Here is a 19,385-nt window from a genome sequence, read left to right as displayed (position 1 = left end):
TGCTTGCTCCTTGGTGGATTCATGCTAATTAGTTTTTTCAGAAGAATTTCAGCAGTATTAATTCTGTTTTAGCTCTGTGTTTGGTCACCACCAATCTCTTGGCCTTAGTCTGATGATGATATATCCTCTGGGAGTGACCGTGAACTTTTCCACCATTCAGTGCAGCCAGCGGCGAGCCATAAAGGACTTCCTTATTCCTTGTGCTGCATTGTTTACAGTCCCGACTATAAACTCTAGAAGCGAGGATCGAGTTGGAGTTTGGAAACACTTATTTTTACACCTCGGCCAAAATACACTGTGAAAAAGAGTCAAGAGTCGAGACGTTGACGAGCTAAAAATAGATCGTTGATCATAAAAATTCTGACAACACGTATGTTTTGACTAAACTGTTAGTGGTGGGCTGTCGGACCCCCACTGTGTGTGTAATCTGTCAAAATAAGCAATGCATTCCTGTAATACCCCTTTCCCACCACACTTAGCGTGTTGGCGCGGGTTTTTCAGACCCAGGAAGACCCGCTAATAGATCCCGATTGTCTCTTTTCCCATTGCCAGTGGAGTATACTTCTTTCTGTCTCTTTTCTGCTGCGCAGTGCCACCGTGTATCTTGCCCAGGTCTGGGACAAGATAATGCCAAAAGGGCCCCCCCACCAAACGAAACCCCATCCTCATCCCCAGTCCTGACCGCACATAGAACGCTTAAAGCACAAAGCACATTCCATTTGCGCACGACAAAGGCAAGAGCTAAAAGGTTGGCCCCGCCACCAAATACAAATACACCTGCCTTTAATGTGAGGACCCGGCACAGGCAGCCGCAGGATATTTAAAATATTTATTTAAAATAATCGAATCTCATGACATTAGAGCTACTTTATATGCAAGTTTGTTTTCTCAGTAACAACAGCTCTGGTACACAGCACATTCGATATAAATGTAGTTTGTAATTGAATTTGGCCGAAGAATATTCAACAAAACAGCTAAAAGCTTAAAATAAGTGACTAAAGGCAGGGACAAAAAAGTTTCACACGTGAACTGTGCAAACATAATAATTAAAATGAATGTCAAAATCTTAGCCGTATTTGTATTGAAAACAAAGACACATTGCAATGCATCAAAACTCGTTTACAGCATGCGTAAAACTCTAAACCAAATTCAACATAAACAACAAATAATTCCATAAAATCCTACCTTATGGTGTCGTGCTGTTGGTGCGCCAGATGTTTGATGTTGAACTCTCATTTTCTCTTTTTTGTTTTTCTTTTCTTCTTTGAGCACCCGATTTCTGATGACTGGCCATCTTGACACTTCACTAGCTAGCCTTTAGGCACGAAACATGTACGTTGCTACGGCAACCAGTCAGCCCAAACCATTTTATATATGAGAGAAAATAAATATATGTGAGAGAAAATTGTTGACCATCACTCATTCATGCAAAATTGTAAGATAGAAAAATGATCCAGCTTTTATGAGCTGATATATAAATGTCTCACAAATATGTATTTTTGATGAAATATTACAAAAGTTTTTTTACAATTAGAGGGCCCTCCTGGGCCCCCCCGGCCCAGGGCCCAGGACAACATACCCGTTTGTCACCCCTGTTGGCGGCCTTGCTGCTTGACGTCACAAACACGCCGGAAACAGGGCTAGTAAACAGTGAAGATGTTACAGTGGTTAGGTCTTTATTGTATCACTCATTCAGTCTGTGTATCAAACTTGGCGCTGACAACTTTGGAACAATGTTCGAGCACTGCTTGGACGCAGATGGGCGGACGAAACGGCCAGAAAGGGGGCGGAGATTCGCGTGTAAAACCAAGTTTTGTGTTCCCATCAATGCCGATCAGAGCCTAGATGATAATTACCCGGGTCTACTGCACAGTCATTTGGCCTGGGTCTGAGTACCAATTGTAGCCTTTCCCATTAACAAAAAAATCTGGGTGTTAGCGGGCTTTTGACTAGTGGGAAAGGGACTTAACCGGTTGAATTGGTTGAGGTGCTAAGTCGATCCCAGTGAATCCGATCCACACATACTGGTGAGGATGTCCCAAAGCGGCAGCTTGAAAACAACGTGACGGCATCCACGCAAAACAACAGATGGACACACTTTATCTATGTAATACGATGCACTGTGGTAACGGAGAGACGCCCTGTGGCTACAAAGGTGGGAAGAATCGGTGGGAGAGGTAGATTGTCCAAGGTAAGGAATCTGGATATGTAAAAGTGTGAAGAGAGTGAAATGCTTTACAGATTCAAACACTTGACAAACCTGTCAACTTGATACCAGTTTCCGAATACCTGTTTAAGAGAGAAAACGTTTTGACTAACAGACACAGGGCAATAGGCCTAGATGTTCTCCACGCATTCACTCACCAGACCAATGTTTATCAGTGTAAGCTCCTTCTCCTCGGTCCACTGCGCTTGTATGGCCGCCGTTGTTCAGAACATGTTTCAGGCCAGAGAGATCACATGACCCAAAATCTGGGCTGTGATTGGAGCATTTGTGATGTAATTCTAAGTTGACCACAAGAGGTCGCTGCTGCTCTCTGGACATGGTGTGTTTTTAATCATAGACTGTATTAATAATGGACGTAGTCTCAGTGACGTCACCCATTGGTTTCTGAAGAAGAGTTAAAGCGATAAACACTGCACAGGTGAACAAGCAGCTAAAGCGAGCACAGTATACCTGCTACTTAGTGCTTAAAATATTTCAATACAATAACACTAACATTTAACCCACCGAAAAGCTGGAGCTCAGACTTCTTGCACAGCCATAAAGTTCCATAAATCCCACAGAGAGATTATTTGTCCAAACTTTGAATGAAAAAATCCCCAAAAGTCTCCAACAACACAAACAGGTGAAGTTAAGCTCAGTGTCTGTGTCTGTGTTGACGTGTAGCAGACAGCCAGCAGGATCCACCTGTCAATCAAGTGATCCGGCCCCTATGATTTAAGGCTTAATATAATTAAAACGAGTGTGTTATAAAAAAATTCACCCCCCGTACAGTTATCTTGAACAATAAAATTAGCTATTTATAACAAAACCGTTTTTGTACCAGGCTGTAAACATGTTTATTTCAGCTGTAAAAATGGGCATTTTCCCACCTGCTGTAATGTTATTTCTTGTTTTCTGGAGCCTCAAGTGGCCACTCGAGGAACTGCAGTTTTTTGCACTTCCGCATTGGCTTCATTTTTCAACACCGGAGGTTGCCGCTTGGTTTTAATCTACAAAAAGTGAGAATCCCACCTGCAGACGTTTTTAACTTCTTGTGACTCAGAATAAATTATGTTTCTGTTTTTTTGTTTTTTTTTACCCAGATGGGAATAAAGTTTATAAAAAGTAAATAAAAACAAATTTGTGGAGGAAATATCGACGATGAGCTGCTTTAAACAAAAGAAAACAGCAGCGTCAGTGTTAAGAACCCCACAGCGCGAGACTGCAGGAAACATGAAGACCGTGTAGGTCTTACATCGAACGTTCATTTCCTGCAACACGCACACACACACCCCTCCTTCAGTGTTGGCCATGACAGGGTGATTACAAATGAAGAGCTGGGGCTCGAGCGGTCAAATGGTTCAACAATGGTGTGTGTGTTGGTGTTGTTATGTTTCAATATATATGTGTGTGTGTGTGTGTGTGTGTATCAGTGTATTGGCTGCTGATAAATGGCTGCCTCTTTAGGGAACTTATCTCTTTAAGTGTTGCGGCGGTGAGGGATGACATCATTTGGATCCCCCAGCTAACTGGCTGCCATGACGACACCTCACCAACCTATCCATTTACCAGATGGCCCGATAGTGTCTGCAACACACACACACATGCACACACACACACACACACACACACACAGGTAAAAGGAGGGCATGTGGAAATTACAGCCAGAGACTGTGGCAGCTCCCAGCACTGATACACATACTGCTGCGATAGGGACACACACACACACACACACACACACACACACACACACACACACACACACTAAAGCACACAGCCCCGCCCCCTCCCCGCTCTTATCACAGCTTAACAGAGAAAAAAGCATCGAGGAGGAAAAATTAAGTATTGATCAAATTAGCAGTTTTTTAAAGCATCCCTCATGGACGTCTGTGTGTGTGTGCGTGTGTGTGTGTGTGTGTGTGCGTGTGTGAGAGTGTGTGTGTGGACGGTGGTGGGGTGGGGTGGGTTGGAGGGATTTAATGAACCCATCACATGGCAAACAAAATGGAAAGGCCAAAGAGAGGTTTGACCTGCAGCACACACACACACACACACACACACACACACACATACACATGAGACATGCATTTACATATCCAACACAATGAAAAACAACACACACGCACACACACACACACGCATACACTCACAGCAGGTGACACAGGTGCATCTGTAAATCACTGAGTGACACAGATACCAGAGCAGCACACACACGGGGCAGTCAGAGGTGTGCTTGGCTGCAGCACATGGAGCTCCTTCACAGCAGCTGGAGTAACAACAGTAGAACTAACAGTGGGGCTGGAGGTCCTCCTGCCTGTGAGAGCTGATGCTGTTGGTCGATGAGTCCTCATTTGGCTGCTAATTGGCCCTGTCTGCGTGAGAAGTGCATAAGAACACTGAGTGCTAAAGGCTGGGTATTTCATGGGAACACTTTAGGAGGACTTAAGGAGCAATACAACATTTTGGGAGATGCTCAGAGGCCCGACATTTCATCATAGTGTTTCAAAGTGATGCACAAATCATATTTCCTTCAGTGTGAGACTGTGAAAAATAATAAGGGCCGTCAAAATACTGTGTTAATTTTCCAAAACACTCGTTATGTTACTGCGTTACCTCCTGAGAAAAGTAACGCGTTAGATTACTTTTGTGTTACCAAAAATTAAACCCCCTTTGCGACTCGTTACTCATGTCTGTTATATCATCAGGACGGCGTGTAGCCTGCTGTACGTCTACCTTTGAATGTATCGACTCTTCCGTCATTGCAGAGCCTCGTTTACGGCCCATAATCTGTAACTCTGCAGCCTAATAACAGGAATGACAGACGTATTACCTTTACAGCTCTTTATTATGCTAACAGTCTGACAGTGAACTGGGCATATTGTATTAGGCAAAGCTGTTTCCGTTGACAACAATACAACACGGGCTCTTAGTCCCACCAGTGTTGTGGAGCTGTGTTTACCTGCTTCACATTTGAAGTCGAGCTCTTCACAGCTGAAGAGCACTTCTTCTCCATATACAGCTTACATTTCACCGTCATGTTGTTCTCGTCCCTTTCACCCAAACATTCAGAATAATGTGAATATTTCCACAAAGTAAACGCTGTCCTCTCTGACATCTCGCTAGCTGAATTAGCTAGCTACACATGCGCACTGACACAGCTGTGTTGACCTTCTGCCGGTACGCAGCTTCCTGCCAAGAAGGAGGAGAGAAACAGAAACAGAGCTTCAGGGATTTTCTGTTTTTGTGGCGACAAAAAGAAAAGAGAAATACGGTGATTTATTTTCAGTAACAGATTACTGTTTATGAAAAAGAAACTAAACAGATTACTTGAATTGCAGAACGAAAGCATTACGTTACTTGTTACAACAAAAAAGTAATCCATGTGCTCTAACGGATTACTTTGTAACGCAATACCCCCAACACTGCCCCTGACCTAGTGCTGGCTCTGGCTTGGACCAGCCCCTATTTATGCTGCGTTTGGCTCAGACTGCCGGGGGACCTGTCTGAGCTCCTGTCTCCTCTTCTCTCTCTTTCTCTGCAAACATTCATGTTATCTATACACATGTATGTTTCATTAATGTATATTCAATTTTCAGTCTGACTTATATCATCATTATCATAATTGTTATTACTAATATTAGACATACTGTATCTCTACTATTTTTATTTAGTAACTTAAGTAATTTTTATCCGTGGTAACATTTGTGTCTGAGTTTACGTCCCCACAAAGAGGTGGTGGAAAACATCTCGCCTGGCTCTGAGCAAATTAAACAAGTGTGGCTGACCGCATCAGGTCAATGTGCGCTTTTGTTGGCAATGTGTTACAAGAACTGTCCTTATGAGGCTGATGACAACGTGTTTGAAAGCAGGTGTGGGCTGCAGACGTAGGTGAGGACAGCGGAGGAGCAGCCCCGCCTACTCCCCAAACAAAGAGCCGTATAGACAGAGTCGCGTCAGTGGAGGTCCAATATGCTCCATGATCCGCCATTGCGAAGTTGCAACTCTCTCTCTATACGGCTGTGAAGGTACCATCACTCACTCACTCACTCACTCTTACTTACTCTCACTTACTCAGTCAGTCAGTCAGCCTGTCTGTCACGTACAGACCCATGTGTTGGGCTGACCCCGGCGGTAAGTCAAAAAAACAAAACATTTAGGCTGTAGTACCATGTTCCAACCACCAGGCGGCGGACTCACAAGGGTTGTCTTTAATTGTATTATTAGCGTCTCGCTGTCCTTTTTGAGAATTGAAATCCTGAATTCAGAACGGTGGAGGGAAAGAAGATACACCAAATACCTTGAAAAAAGTTGTTCAATCGTTTTATTCTCTCTAAAGGTAACTACATAAGACATGACAAAACATTTGAATACTGTTTTTCTTGTTCATTCATTTTCATGTAGTTTTATTAAAATATTATACAATTTACAATTTTAAATGGTTTTACTAAACAGCAATATTAAAATATGTTTACAGTCTTTAGTTAAACTGTCCATTGATGACCACATATATTAAGTAAAACAATATTTATATTTATGTATTTTAGCCATTCTGACAGTACAGCAGTCGTAGTTATACGCCTCGTTGTACGTCACATGACCAGACAAGACTTCAGGAAACACCTGTGCATCCTCACTTTGAGCTCCTCAGGTGAGCCTCCTCTCAGCTCGAGATGCATTTTAGGAATTAAGTCCCTTCAAGATGGCGCTGAGATCGATTTCTGCGTCACAGGCAGGAGGACGGAGGAGACGAGAACGTATGGTACAGAAATGTGAACACCTGAGTCACAGTGCAAATCAGGTAACTTTAAACCAGAAACAGCTGTCTGGTTAAAAAAAAACATATTATTAAACTTATTCTTTAACAAAAAGGTCTCTCTCTGTAGGGATCCTTTGTAATGTTGTCAGTGATTAGAATAACAAAAACATATCTGATATAAATTATATGTAATTTTAGAGGAAGTATCTGAAAGATTCGGTGCAGTCATTAAATGAATGCCTGCTAGAGAAATCTAATGCAGCAATTTCTAAACTTTTTATCTTCTGTGGATGTAGGCTTCCTCAAATCCTTCTGTCTCTTCATGTTATCCCAGACAGACTCCATGATGTTGAGATCAGGGCTCTGTGGGGGCCATACCATCACTTCCAGGACTTCTTGTTCTTCTTTATGCATTCTTTATGAAGATAGTTCCTAATGACATTGGCTGTTTTTTTGGGGTCGTTGTCCTGCTGCAGAATACATTTGGGGCCAATCATACGCCTCCCTGATGGTATTGCATGATGGATAAGTATCTGCCTGTATTTCTCAGCATTGAGGACACCATTAATCCTGACCAAATCTCCAACTCCATTAGCAGACATGCAGCCCCAAACTTGCATGAACCTCCACCATGCTTCACTGTTGCCTGCAGACACTCATTATTGTAGCGCTCTCCAGCCCTTCGGCGGACAAACTGCCTTCTGCTACAGCCAAATATTTCACATTTTGACTCATCAGTCCAGCTGCCATTTCTCTGCACCCCAGTTCCTATGTTTTCGTGCATACTTGAGTCGCTTGGCCTTGTTTCCATGTCGAGGGCTTTTTGGCTGCAACTCTTCCATGAAAACCACTTCTGGCCAGACTTCTCCGGACAGTAGGTGGGTGTACCTGGGTCCCACTGGTTTCTGCCAGTTCTGAGCTGATGGCACTGCCAGTTTCCTTAGCCGACCACTGCTTCTACGATCCCCAATGTTGCCCGTTTCTTTGTGCTTCTTCAAAAGAGCTTGAACAGCACATCTTGAAACCCCAGTCTGCTTTGAAATCTTTGTCTGGGAGAGACCTTGCTGATGTTGTGTCTTGTTGCTGTGCTCAGTCTTGCCATGGTGTATGACCCGTAACATCAAACTGTCTTCCACAACGTCTCTCTTTTTGTTGATAAAGGGTTTGGTCATTTGTTTTAAATAAGTATTTTCCTTATTTAAAAAGGGAACCTTCATTGATAGATCCCCACGATCTGACACTGTGATTTAATGGCATGCTATTTTAATATAAGACAGTAGGGGGCAGTGCTTTTCCAAAGTGTTGTTGGAACTGACGGGCAAACACGGGCGCCAGTCCTGCTAATAATCCCAATGCTTGGAGAAAGTACCGTCACGTTGTACCGTCTCACTTCTTTCTCCTGTTTTACAGGTTGGTTGACACACAAAACACTCACAATATCAGCACAGCAATGTGATTATTATATGTCAGCATTACTTGTTTTGGAGTTTATGTGTAGCTGGTAAAAGTATGCTGCCTCATGTGCCCATAATGGCGGCTGGTTTCACATTATTTTCTCTTAATTATTATTATTTTAAGCTAATTGTGAACTCCGTAGACATGTAACAGACTACTGTTTGTATTGTTGCAATGTGTACAGAAACATATAGATGTAAAGAAAGTTTTGATAAGAGTACTGAAGGCTTCCTGTAGTGTAGCTGCGGTTAGCCTAAGCTAATGCTTTTAGCCTCTTGATGGGGCGCGCTGATACTTTACGTTGGTCGATTGTTTAGTACAAGGTTGCATATTCAACACCGGTTTAATTTCATGTTTAATTATTTTCTCTTGACATTAATCTCAGATGCTAAACACAATGGGCCGGTTTCACAGACAAGGCTTTAATTAAGCCAGGAGTAGGCCTTAATGTGTACTAGTTAAACCAGGAAATTTAAGTGGCTTTCATGGACGTGGCCCAAGTTTAGCTTAGTTAGTCGGTGACTATGGAGTCCTGGAGTGAGGTAAGTAAGCCTAAAAGAGAACACCAGGGTTAAGCCTCATTAGGTTAAGTATGAGCACATGCTGTTGGTCTAATGGTGCTCATAAAAACCCGGTATGGAATTGAAAAACACAGTGACTGGTGTGAACCTGGAGATAAAACAACGGCAGAAGCAAAGATAATTTGTTCAAAATACTTTAGTGAGTCTGAAAAAAGTCTGAAAAAACTAAAACAAAAATGTGTCAAACAATCCAGTAACTGAAAGTAAAAGCCAGACTGCTTTCACTGAGCAAGAGAAGAAGAGTGTTGGGCTGCAATTTGCAGTAAATTCAACACGGTTTAACAAAGGTTTAACTTCTTGTGAGATATCTTTATTGTTTTCAGTGTTTTACTTTTCTCATATTTCTTTTTTTCTGACATACACTTTAGAATGATATCTGCCTTTATAGACTCTGTGGAAGAACCTTAAACTGGTGTAAACAAATAGAGAATGCAGAGATTGGAAGAGAGCGAATTAATACTGGTGAATTGTACACCATTAATACTAAGGACCAAATGAGTTTATTGCTTCTAATGGAGTATTTTAATCACCGCAAACAATATCTTAAGACGGCCTTGATTTTCTCATTTAATTTTCTGTGCACACTAATTAAATAAAAAAGTAAAATTAAAAAAGCACTAAAAAATACAGCACATAAATACACTACATATTTAAATGCGTCTCATCTGGTTGTGCTTCAATGTAAAAGCATCTCTGTATGCAAGTCCTTGTTTGTCATTGCTGGCCTCAACCAATGGGCGAAACTGCTTGATCCTGATTTTCCATTGGAGGATCAGGACAGCAGCGCTGCTTCAGGTAGTTGTGCAGCACTCCGATTACACTTATCCACAAGTACTCTTCTGGCTGGCCTCTGTAGTGCATGTTGGTCTTCATTTAGATATTCCAAATAGTCCATGCTTCTAACCAGTAGCTAACCAGTAGCTCTAACCTTCCCTCTTGCAATCAGCTTAGTTTAAGCCAGAACAGGCTAAGTCTATGACTATTTTAAAATAGGTCTGTGCAAGTCGCTTTTAGTTAAGACAGCTCAAACAGGCATTTTAGTCTGGGACTAGGCTTAAGTCTTGTCTGTTAAACCAGCCCTCTCTTTGGTCCGACAGTTGAGAATAGGGCTGAACCATGAATCATTTAACAATTGCAGTAGCGACGTGCGCATGTGCAACAGTCACATTGCAGGACGTGCGATAGTAAGACAAACTGACTGAACATGTAAAGCTGCGACTTTATTGCTGCTTGGTGCAAAAGGAAAACTCGCCATTTTTTACGGGAAAAGTCTGATATCATGTTAGTGCAGCTCTTCAGCAGAGCACACAGAGACCTGAGCGCTGTGCAGCAGTCTGTGTCACCTGCTTGTAAACTGTAAACAAACACCTGATGCTGCTGCAACTGTCACGTGCAATGTCGGCTGGATGATCGAGGCTTTCAGTTACACCAGGCAGCTTGGTGTGTCACCTCACCGCGGTGCTTGTTAACACTGTGGCCACAGAAATGGAGCGTTCACGGAGCGGACGTGCCGCCGGGTGTTTACTTTTAGCGCACACCGCGCAACAGGGGGGCTAGAAAAAGCTACTTTGAGGCAAACATGACTGTGGTCTCTTGATTACTCACCGTTGTACAGGTGAAGCAGAGGGAGAGATCTAGTAGCTGTGATGTATAGATTAATCCTCAGCCTTACTTTGACCTGGCAGTCCTTTCACAAAATTGGTTCATGCTTTGCTAACAGTGCAGGACTGTTTGTGTCTGGGTCCAGAATCACAGGAGTGTAGGAGACCATGTCCTTCATCTTGTTCCAGATGTTGAAGCTCAGGTTGCCCAGGTGTTTTTCCACATCTATCAGAGCTCCTGAGGGCAGCTGTGGATCCTCCAGCAGGGGGCGCTGCTGGACTCTTGTAGTTGAGCAGGAATGAGACGTCTGCAGCTCTCAGCTCCTCCTCTGTGGCTCTGACTGTGTCTGAAAGAGCTGCTATCTCTCTGCTCACAGCCTCCATCTCCTCCTTCATCCTCTGACTCTTCTGCTCCTCTTCCTCCCTCAGTGCAGAGATTCTGGCCTCCTCTTCCTCCTCTAGAAACTGGTGAAGCTTCTTAAACTGCTCCTTTATCTGCCTCTCTGTGTTTGCAGCCTGGGCCTTGATGTGTTTTCCTGTTTCATCATGGTCTTGTTTGACTTTTTTAAAGCGCTCCAGTTTCTCCTCTAAGGGCTTCAGGGATTTCTGGAGTTGTTCCCTGAGATCTTGAGCAGCTTCATCGATGGGTCTGAATGTGTGGTTGGAGTGTTTTTTAGAGTCTCTGCAGACGACACACGCTGGCTGCTGATGATCCAGACAGAAGAGTCTGAGTTTCTCAGAGTGCAGACTGCAGAGAGCCTCAGAGTCTGATGAAGCTCTCTGATCTCCCTGCAGTAAGAAGGCCTCACACAGGTTCTTTAACACCAAGTTAGACACCACTCAGACTGCTGAGGCTCCACTCCCTCCTGCACAGAGATTCTGTAACTTACTTTACTTTGACTCGTGTGTTTTCTAAACTCTGTAGCTTTGTTGGCCTGTTGCTGGCTTGCAGAGTTTAACTCATTTACTGCCAGTTAGATAATTTTCTCTGGAATATAAGTTTTTTCATCAGATCCAGGCAGCAACTGATTTTATTAAATTTCATTTACAGGTAAAATAAAAAATATTAACCCCTGTTACAAGTTAGAAGCTGCTAATTACTGTTATTGTTTTGTGACTTGAACGCAGCATGCCATGAGCGTGCGTTCAGGGACGCCCAGACACCCGAGTGTAAGTCGAGACTCTCAGAATTTGCATGTTTTTGAGTACCTGATTTGATTATTTAAAAACAAGGCCTTTCAATGCAAAACAAATGAAAGAATGAATGTATTATTAATGTATTCATTAATGGTCATTGAATGCACCAGCTACGTTTTCAGCATGACCACATGGAAAATAGTAACTTGACTTTGACAGTGCAAACAAACAGATGTTTGAAGGTGTAATGTTAAGTATGTTGACAATCTTTGTTCAAAATGTTTGTAAGCTAATATTTGCTAACTAAGCTAATAACTTAGCTAATGTGCTCAGTGGTTGACCAGTGTTTATCATATGGTCTCTTAACGTTAATTAGACATAAGTGAGCTCTGACTGATTGATGTTCATTCAGTCAGCCTGCAGCAGTTTATTGTGGAGGAGACAGAGTGAATGTTTCACATGTTGTTGTCTCAGTTCTCCTGATATGTGGCAGAAAAGAACCAGAAATAAAAACATCACAGAACAACACAACAGTCAGGACAACAACATTTAAAGCTGTGCTGATAGAACTAATGTATAAAATCTTCCTTATTTACTATTAATAAGCAATAATGAGGAGGTTATTGAGGGAAATAACCTCCTAATTACTAACATATTCATGCAGAAGAAGGCATTAGTAAATGCTTTATATTGACAATCAAAGTACCAATATGCTGCTTAAACAAATGCTTAAAAAGGTAGGATGAACTTTATTGATCCCACAGCAGCTGCTCAAAAGTCAGAGTAAAGGAAAAGGAGTAATCAAGTGACAAACAAAAATACAAACACAAATAATAGGATAATAATGATAGAAAACTGTAAATACTATGTACACCATTTTAGGACTTAAGTTTGATAATTGTTTGCTCACATAACTTAATAAAAACTCTGACAAAGACAAACATCTGACTATGATTAAAACAAAATATTGCACTGTAAAAAAGCAGTGACAAAATAAATATACAAACAGTAATTAATCTGTGTTGCTTCCTAAGAACGAAGAGGAATCAAATATTTCATAAACAGCATTGGGTTACTTTGAAAAGTTAGCTTTGCAAAATATATACTACATCGCACTGAAAGAAGTCCAGCTTCAGCAAAGCTGCCCAAGGAGGAATCTGGATCGGTTACTTAATCTTTTTTTAAAAAGTTCTGCCAAGTTCTGCCATCCGCCAGCGACCAGAGTTGCCCAAATCCAGCAGCTAACCACAGCCTTCACCCAGCCAGCAGCCCCAGCTTCTCCCCATTTCCTCCAGCTCCACAGAGTTCCAGCTGACCTAGACCAGAGAGACTCAGCTACCTAGTACCAAAGAGACCCAGGCACGCTGGGCCAAAGAACTGCAACCAGTCTGGTCACCAGCTGGCAGCCTGGCCAGTTTTGCTCCCGTGTCCAAATCCGCGACTGGACTGACTCCTGCTCCTGCATACCAGTCCGTGCCTCTGCTCTCTCCTGCACCAGTGTTCCAGTCTGCGGTCTGGCTGGCTCCTGCTCACGTTTTCCAGTCTGTGATCCGGCCAACTACTGTCCCCGAGATGCAGTAAGCACTCAGGCCTCCATTTCCTGCTGAGCGCTGCCGGCCCCCAGTTCCTGCTTAGCGAAGCTAGCCCCCATTTCCTGATAAGGAACACCAGCTCCCAGGGACAGTGTTGGGGTTCCCAGCCGACATCTCGCCAGGTCCAGAGTCAGGGGTCTCAGCCAACGTTTCGGCATTTCTTCCCAGTTTCAAATTGAGTTCCAGTTCTGCTGCCCCTAAGGTCCTGACCTCCAGCTTCATTGGCGTCCTGCCCGTCCTTTGGAGAGGCCCCACAGTCAGTGCCACAGTCATGGCCAACCCTGCCTGCCTCGTCGTAATCCCAAAAATTGCCTTAGCCTTCTGTAACCTACCACAAGTTCTGCCTCAGCATTCCTGGTTTCTGTCTAGCCGTTCCACATGGCTATTTGTTATTTCCCTTCGAAGAAACTAAAGTGTGAGTTTTACAGTGTCACCACACTCGTCACTGTGTGTGCATCTTGTGAAGTTTGACGACTGGCTTTTCGAATCTCCGCCTGGCCCCAACTTACCTTCCACCTGCTCCCTACTTGTTCATCGGCTTCTACTGAGTGCTAGTTCTGGACCTGCTGCTTCTTCGACTAGGTCTCCTGCCTGCTCCTTCACGGCACCATTGCTCTTCTATGTAGTGTTATGTAAGTGTGTATATGTGTCACCACCTTACCACACTTACATGTCTCCCGGTTTGGCTCACCCAGCCTGAGCCCCCACCAAGTCTAAAGATTGAATGGATCGAGGCCTGAAGATTCAGCTGTACAGTGTTGTTACTTACCTATTTGTTCTGGTTCCTCCTAAAGCTGATAATAAAAGCTACTACCAGCGGCCCCTGCTTTCCACTGTGCTGCATTTGGGTTTTAACACAGCTTGTTACAGAGATGAAATTCTGAGGTCCTCAAATTGGACACCTTCTTGCCCCACGATTACATGTTTTGCAGAATTTCCCAAGAGTTCCAATAAACTTATTATTGCTTACGTCTTAAAGATTTTCCTTCTTTATCCATGTTAGGAACACAGTCAGATTGGTGGATGTCTCTTTTCAGACATTTCTTCCCTTTTGAGTTGTCAACTGGATGCCAGCTTTTTTGCACCTCGTGTTCAGCTCAGGCTTCAGCTTTGTTCATGAGCCCAGGGCCTTGGGAGAAGCAGTCTTGGTGGGACCAGTAAACTAGCAGTCCGCAGAAGCAGGTTAAAATCAAAAGAGCAAAAGAATGTCTGAGGGGAAGAATACCCGGGTAGGTAAAAGCACCACCTTTTTCCATCTTCTTTTGTAGTCTATAAAAAGATGGAAAAGACCTGTGTCAACTCCACTCCAACCATCCAAAGTCTAGCCTAGTTTAATGATTTATTATAATTTCTAACAATTTTATAAAGGTTATCTCTTCTTCAACTTCCCCATGTTTTCTAAAGTGTCAGTCTGTGCTGCAGAATCACCTTTTTAATCAACTTTTTATTATTAATAAAAATCATATATAGCGATGGGGATGAATACTCGAGTACTCGTTGTTGACGTCATTATTTGAGTAGCGTTACACTCGCGCACCTGTGCATGCGTTGTTTTTGGCTAAAGTAGTTGAACTCAGTTACATGCACCATGTCAGCCGTGACCAGGTGAGTGATGTCTGGAAGTACTTTGACAAAAAAGACGACGATAACGTGCTGTGCAAGATATGTGGTGTTAAACTTGTATATCATAGAAATACTAGTTCGATGCTTCACCACATGCTGTCAAAGCACAAGGAGAAGCCAGCGGAGACAGACAACAGACAGCCTCACATCACATCATTTGCTAGCCCTGTTAGCACACGTCGTGATGATACCAGAGCGGAGAAGATTAGCCTGCTAATAACGAACATGGTGACTGGAGATATGCTCCTAGTAAGAGTTGTGGAAGGAGAAGGCTTCTGTGAGCTGATGCCGTTTGTTCTCGTTCATAAGGTCATTTTTATCAGGAGAGACTTAATTAAGATTGAGCAATTATTTATTTACAAATTCCATCGCTCCATCGTGATGTCTTCATGTACTTGAAGATGTCGAGAGGACGAGAGCAGGATAGGATACCCCATGATGGAGTCTAGACACTGATGGTGGTGATGATGGTGAAGACAGGATGAGCTGAGGAGCTGGACTTGGACACTGATGACATGGATTGGAGGTGAACGGGGTGGAGGAGGGTCGCAATGATCGAGCTGAAACGACAAACTGTCTGCAGAAGAGACAAGAGCTGATTTAAAATTTGACAGCAGAGGGATGATTGGTCGACAAACGTCGGAGCTGAATCTGGTTGGTTTAGTACTTAAATAGTATACGCCCACAATCAGCTGATCACCGGGCAGGAAGGACAGAGCGGGAGAGAGAGAACATGACGTGAATGAATGATGCTAATGAGTGAATGAGTATGAACAGTCTTCGTGGTTGAATTTACGCTCAGCTACATTAGATTACTCACATATTGAGATTACTGGAAATGCCCATCCCTAATATAGTGTTAACCAATTACCAATGTATGAATGCCATTATTGGAAATAATGTGTTACATCTGTTATTATGACAATATACAAAGTTTATTTCAAAGAATCGGTGTCAGTTTTGTTCTCTTTGGCGGCACCTATGCTGATAAACAGTAATTACGGGAGCACACTTCCCAGATATCCAGACAGTGTTGTTTTTGTTTTTCCCATGTTTCTAAATGTGAAGCACTTTGGATGAACATTGTTGTGTGTAAGGTGCTATATACATAAAGTTAAGTTGAGTTGAGTTGAGTTGAGTTGAGTTGAGTTGCATGTGTGACGTCCACGGTTGGCTCCAATTGTAACTCTTGATTTTCCTGGCTGACGGTCGCTTTCCTTTTCAGACTGTTTGCTTCATCTGAGCGTCCAATTTGTTTCTTTTTCTTTGGATTTTCACTTATTTTTGAAGTTGTATCTAGTAAAGTCAGTTGAATAATAAAGCCAGGAGACGGACGCACTTTAAAGTGACTTTAATAATGAGTGCAGATAGGCTATATTGTGGTTATTAGCTTACATTAAATCAACTGTAAACTAGCATCTAGTAAAGAGCTTCAAGCTAGGTAGCTAGTTAATAAATGTCACAGAATAAAAACCCCTCAATGATACCTTATTATATATGTACAGTGAAATGAGTTAAAGATCGTGCTGTTTACCACAACTTGCTAAAATAAAGATAAAATATTAATATTAACCTACGATTTCATCCTGTCCAGCCTGTGTCTCAGCCTCTGAGAGAAGGATCCAGATCGATCCGGTTGAATAGGCAAAATGAACCACCCAGCAGTTGGGTCAAAGTGACCCAACCAGCTGTTTTGCCAGGAATGAACCCCAAACATCCCCTATGACCCGGCCTGAACAACCCAACAAAGTCACTTAACAACCCAGAATTATGACCCAACACAGTTAACCCAACAATGTGTTTACAGAAACAGCCCAGCACTTTATGAGTGTATGTTTCGTGTGATGAAAAATCTCTGACCTCCTGCTCACGGCCTGCATGCTGTAAATAATTTCCTCTGCTGACACTTGGCAGCAGTGACGGACAGTAAATGATCAACTACAAATAAGCTTCTTCCAGCTGATGGTCTGCTTTGATTTTATAGGTCTTATAAAGGCATCAGTCTTAAACTGAGTCAGTTTCATAACCACATAAAAACTCCTCACAGTATGTTTAGGTATACAATTTGTTTGAGAGCAAGGAACCTGAAAAACTACAGGACCGATTACTTTCTAAGTGGATGTACATGGTCCCAAGAGTTTGAATTCTGCTGATGAAACGTCCTCTTGTGCATGTGACACAACAAAACAATAAAACTACATTTCCCAAACACACTCCTGTCTTCTGTTGATTTGACTGACACCATGGCCTCTCCTGTAAAGTGTTAAATAATAACACCACACACACACCAACATGATCACTGCCTTTATTACACGTCATCACTGTGACTTGAATTATTCCAGAGTTGTTGTGATTTCTTCACACAGCAAACAATCAGTTCTATAAATTCATCACACACAAGCTGTCTACATGCTGTTTAAAAAGCCCCCAAAGCAAACTGTTCATAATGACATGTTCAAATGTCATTTTTTACACTCGGAGCAGAAGAAATAAAAACTCCATTCACCTTCATTGATTTGAGAAGACGACAGATTTGTGAAAACCTCGGCACATGAAACAAAGTATCTGAGAACCTGATTACAAAAGAGAGAGAGAGAAAATACACGTCTGTCATCTGAACTGAGCCAAGTTTCATCTGTTTATCATGTAAGCTGTAAAAATGTGACTTTATGTAAAGATAAGAACAACATGTGAGCAGTTCATCACCTGACTCCATCATCATCATCGTCTCTGCCTTTTCTGTCCCACTGTTACAGAGACCTTCACTGGTGAGATCTTCAGAGGACGTGGATCTTCAGTATAAATGAATGGAAACAACTTGTCAGTGAAAGTGTGTGTGAAGGTGTGTATGTGTGTGTTAGTGTCAGGATCAGAGAATGACAGCTTTCCTCTGTCCCAGTCCAGATGCACTCTGATCCTCTGAGGCCGTCCTCTCACTGACAGAGCAATGTCTTCACCTGACGGGGTGAATGCTCTGTATTTATCATCATAAAACACTATTCTCCATAATCCAGAGTCAATGTCTCTCTTCCTGTCTGCAGACTCCTCACACACAGCCACTTCCCAGAACGTGTTCTGTCCAACCTCGACGTCCCAGCTGTGAGTCCCCGAGTTGAAGCCCTCAGAGCCCAGGACACAGCAGGAATAACGAATCCTCTCTGGATTATCAGGAAGCTGCTGTCTCTCTCCTTCTCTCACACTGGTCAGATCTTCAGACAGGATGAGGCATGAACCAGCAGTGTTTGGGTCCAGAATCACAGGAGTGCAGGAGACCATGTCCTTCATCTTGTTCCAGATGTTGAAGCTCAGGTTGCCCAGGTGTTTGGCCACATCTATCAGAGCTCCTGAGGGCAGCTGTGGATCCTCCAGCAGGGGGCGCTGCTGGACTCTTTGCACTGCAGCCTTGTAGTTGAGCAGGAATGAGACGTCTGCAGCTCTCAGCTCCTCCTCTGTGGCTCTGACTGTGTCTGAAAGAGCTGCTATCTCTCTGCTCACAGCCTCCATCTCCTCCTTCATCCTCTGACTCTTCTGCTCCTCTTCCTCCCTCAGTGCAGAGATTCTGGCCTCCTCTTCCTCCTCTAGAAACTGGCTCCTTTATCTGCCTCTCTGTGTTTGCAGCCTGGGCCTTGATGTGTTTTCCTGTTTCATCACAGTCTTGTTTGACTTTTGTAAAGCGCTCCAGTTTCTCCTCTAAGGGCTTCAGGGATTTCTGGAGTTGTTCCCTGAGATCTTGAGCAGCTTCATCGATGGGTCTGAATGTGTGGTTGGAGTGTTTTTTAGAGTCTCTGCAGACGAGACACGCTGGCTGCTGATGATCCAGACAGAAGAGTCTGAGTTTCTCAGAGTGCAGACTGCAGAGAGCCTCAGAGTCTGATGAAGCTCTCTGATCTCTCTGCAGTAAGAAGGCCTCACACAGGTTCTTTAACACCAAGTTACAAAGTGGTTCATACATTGAAGGTCTTTTACACATGGGACACTCCTGGGCCTGTTTCTCTGTCCACCAGCTCTGCAGACAGGCTTTACAGAAGCTGTGGCTACATGACAGGACGACAGGATGTTTGAAGATGTCATGGCAGACAGAACAGCACAGATCCTCCTCTGAACAAGAAGCCATTTTCCTCTGAGTGAAGCTAAACTCACGACAGACAGACAGCTCACACAGGTCAGACTGCTGAGGCTCCACTCCCTCCTGCACAGAGTTTCTGTAACTTACTTCACTTTGACTCGTGTGTTTTCTAAAGCTCCGTACAGTGTGCAGTCAGTATCTGGTTGAAGTGGCAGTATTCCAGTATTCCCAGTATTCCCTCCTGAAGCTGTCCTCTCTCTGTGGAAGTCGTCTCTTTTATTTCTCACAGTGAAAGTTATCTTCTGTCTGCGTGTGTGTCAGCGTGTGTGTGCGCCTGTTTCCTGGTGTGTCTGTGTTGAGTCATAAAC

General features: G+C 43.2%; 1 pseudogene; it reads right to left on the bottom strand.

Moving 5' to 3' along the window:
• Positions 1 to 17,244: 17,244 nt before the first annotated feature.
• Positions 17,245 to 19,079, bottom strand: LOC138598511 (E3 ubiquitin-protein ligase TRIM39-like; annotated as a pseudogene).
• Positions 19,080 to 19,385: the final 306 nt, after the last annotated feature.

The sequence above is a fragment of the Semicossyphus pulcher genome, unplaced genomic scaffold, assembly GCF_022749685.1.
Source record: "Semicossyphus pulcher isolate SPU_LCO1_2020_fin unplaced genomic scaffold, fSemPul1.0.p SCAF_2, whole genome shotgun sequence".
Lineage (NCBI taxonomy): Eukaryota > Metazoa > Chordata > Actinopteri > Labriformes > Labridae > Semicossyphus > Semicossyphus pulcher.
This window is presented reverse-complemented; position numbering and strand designations above follow the sequence as displayed.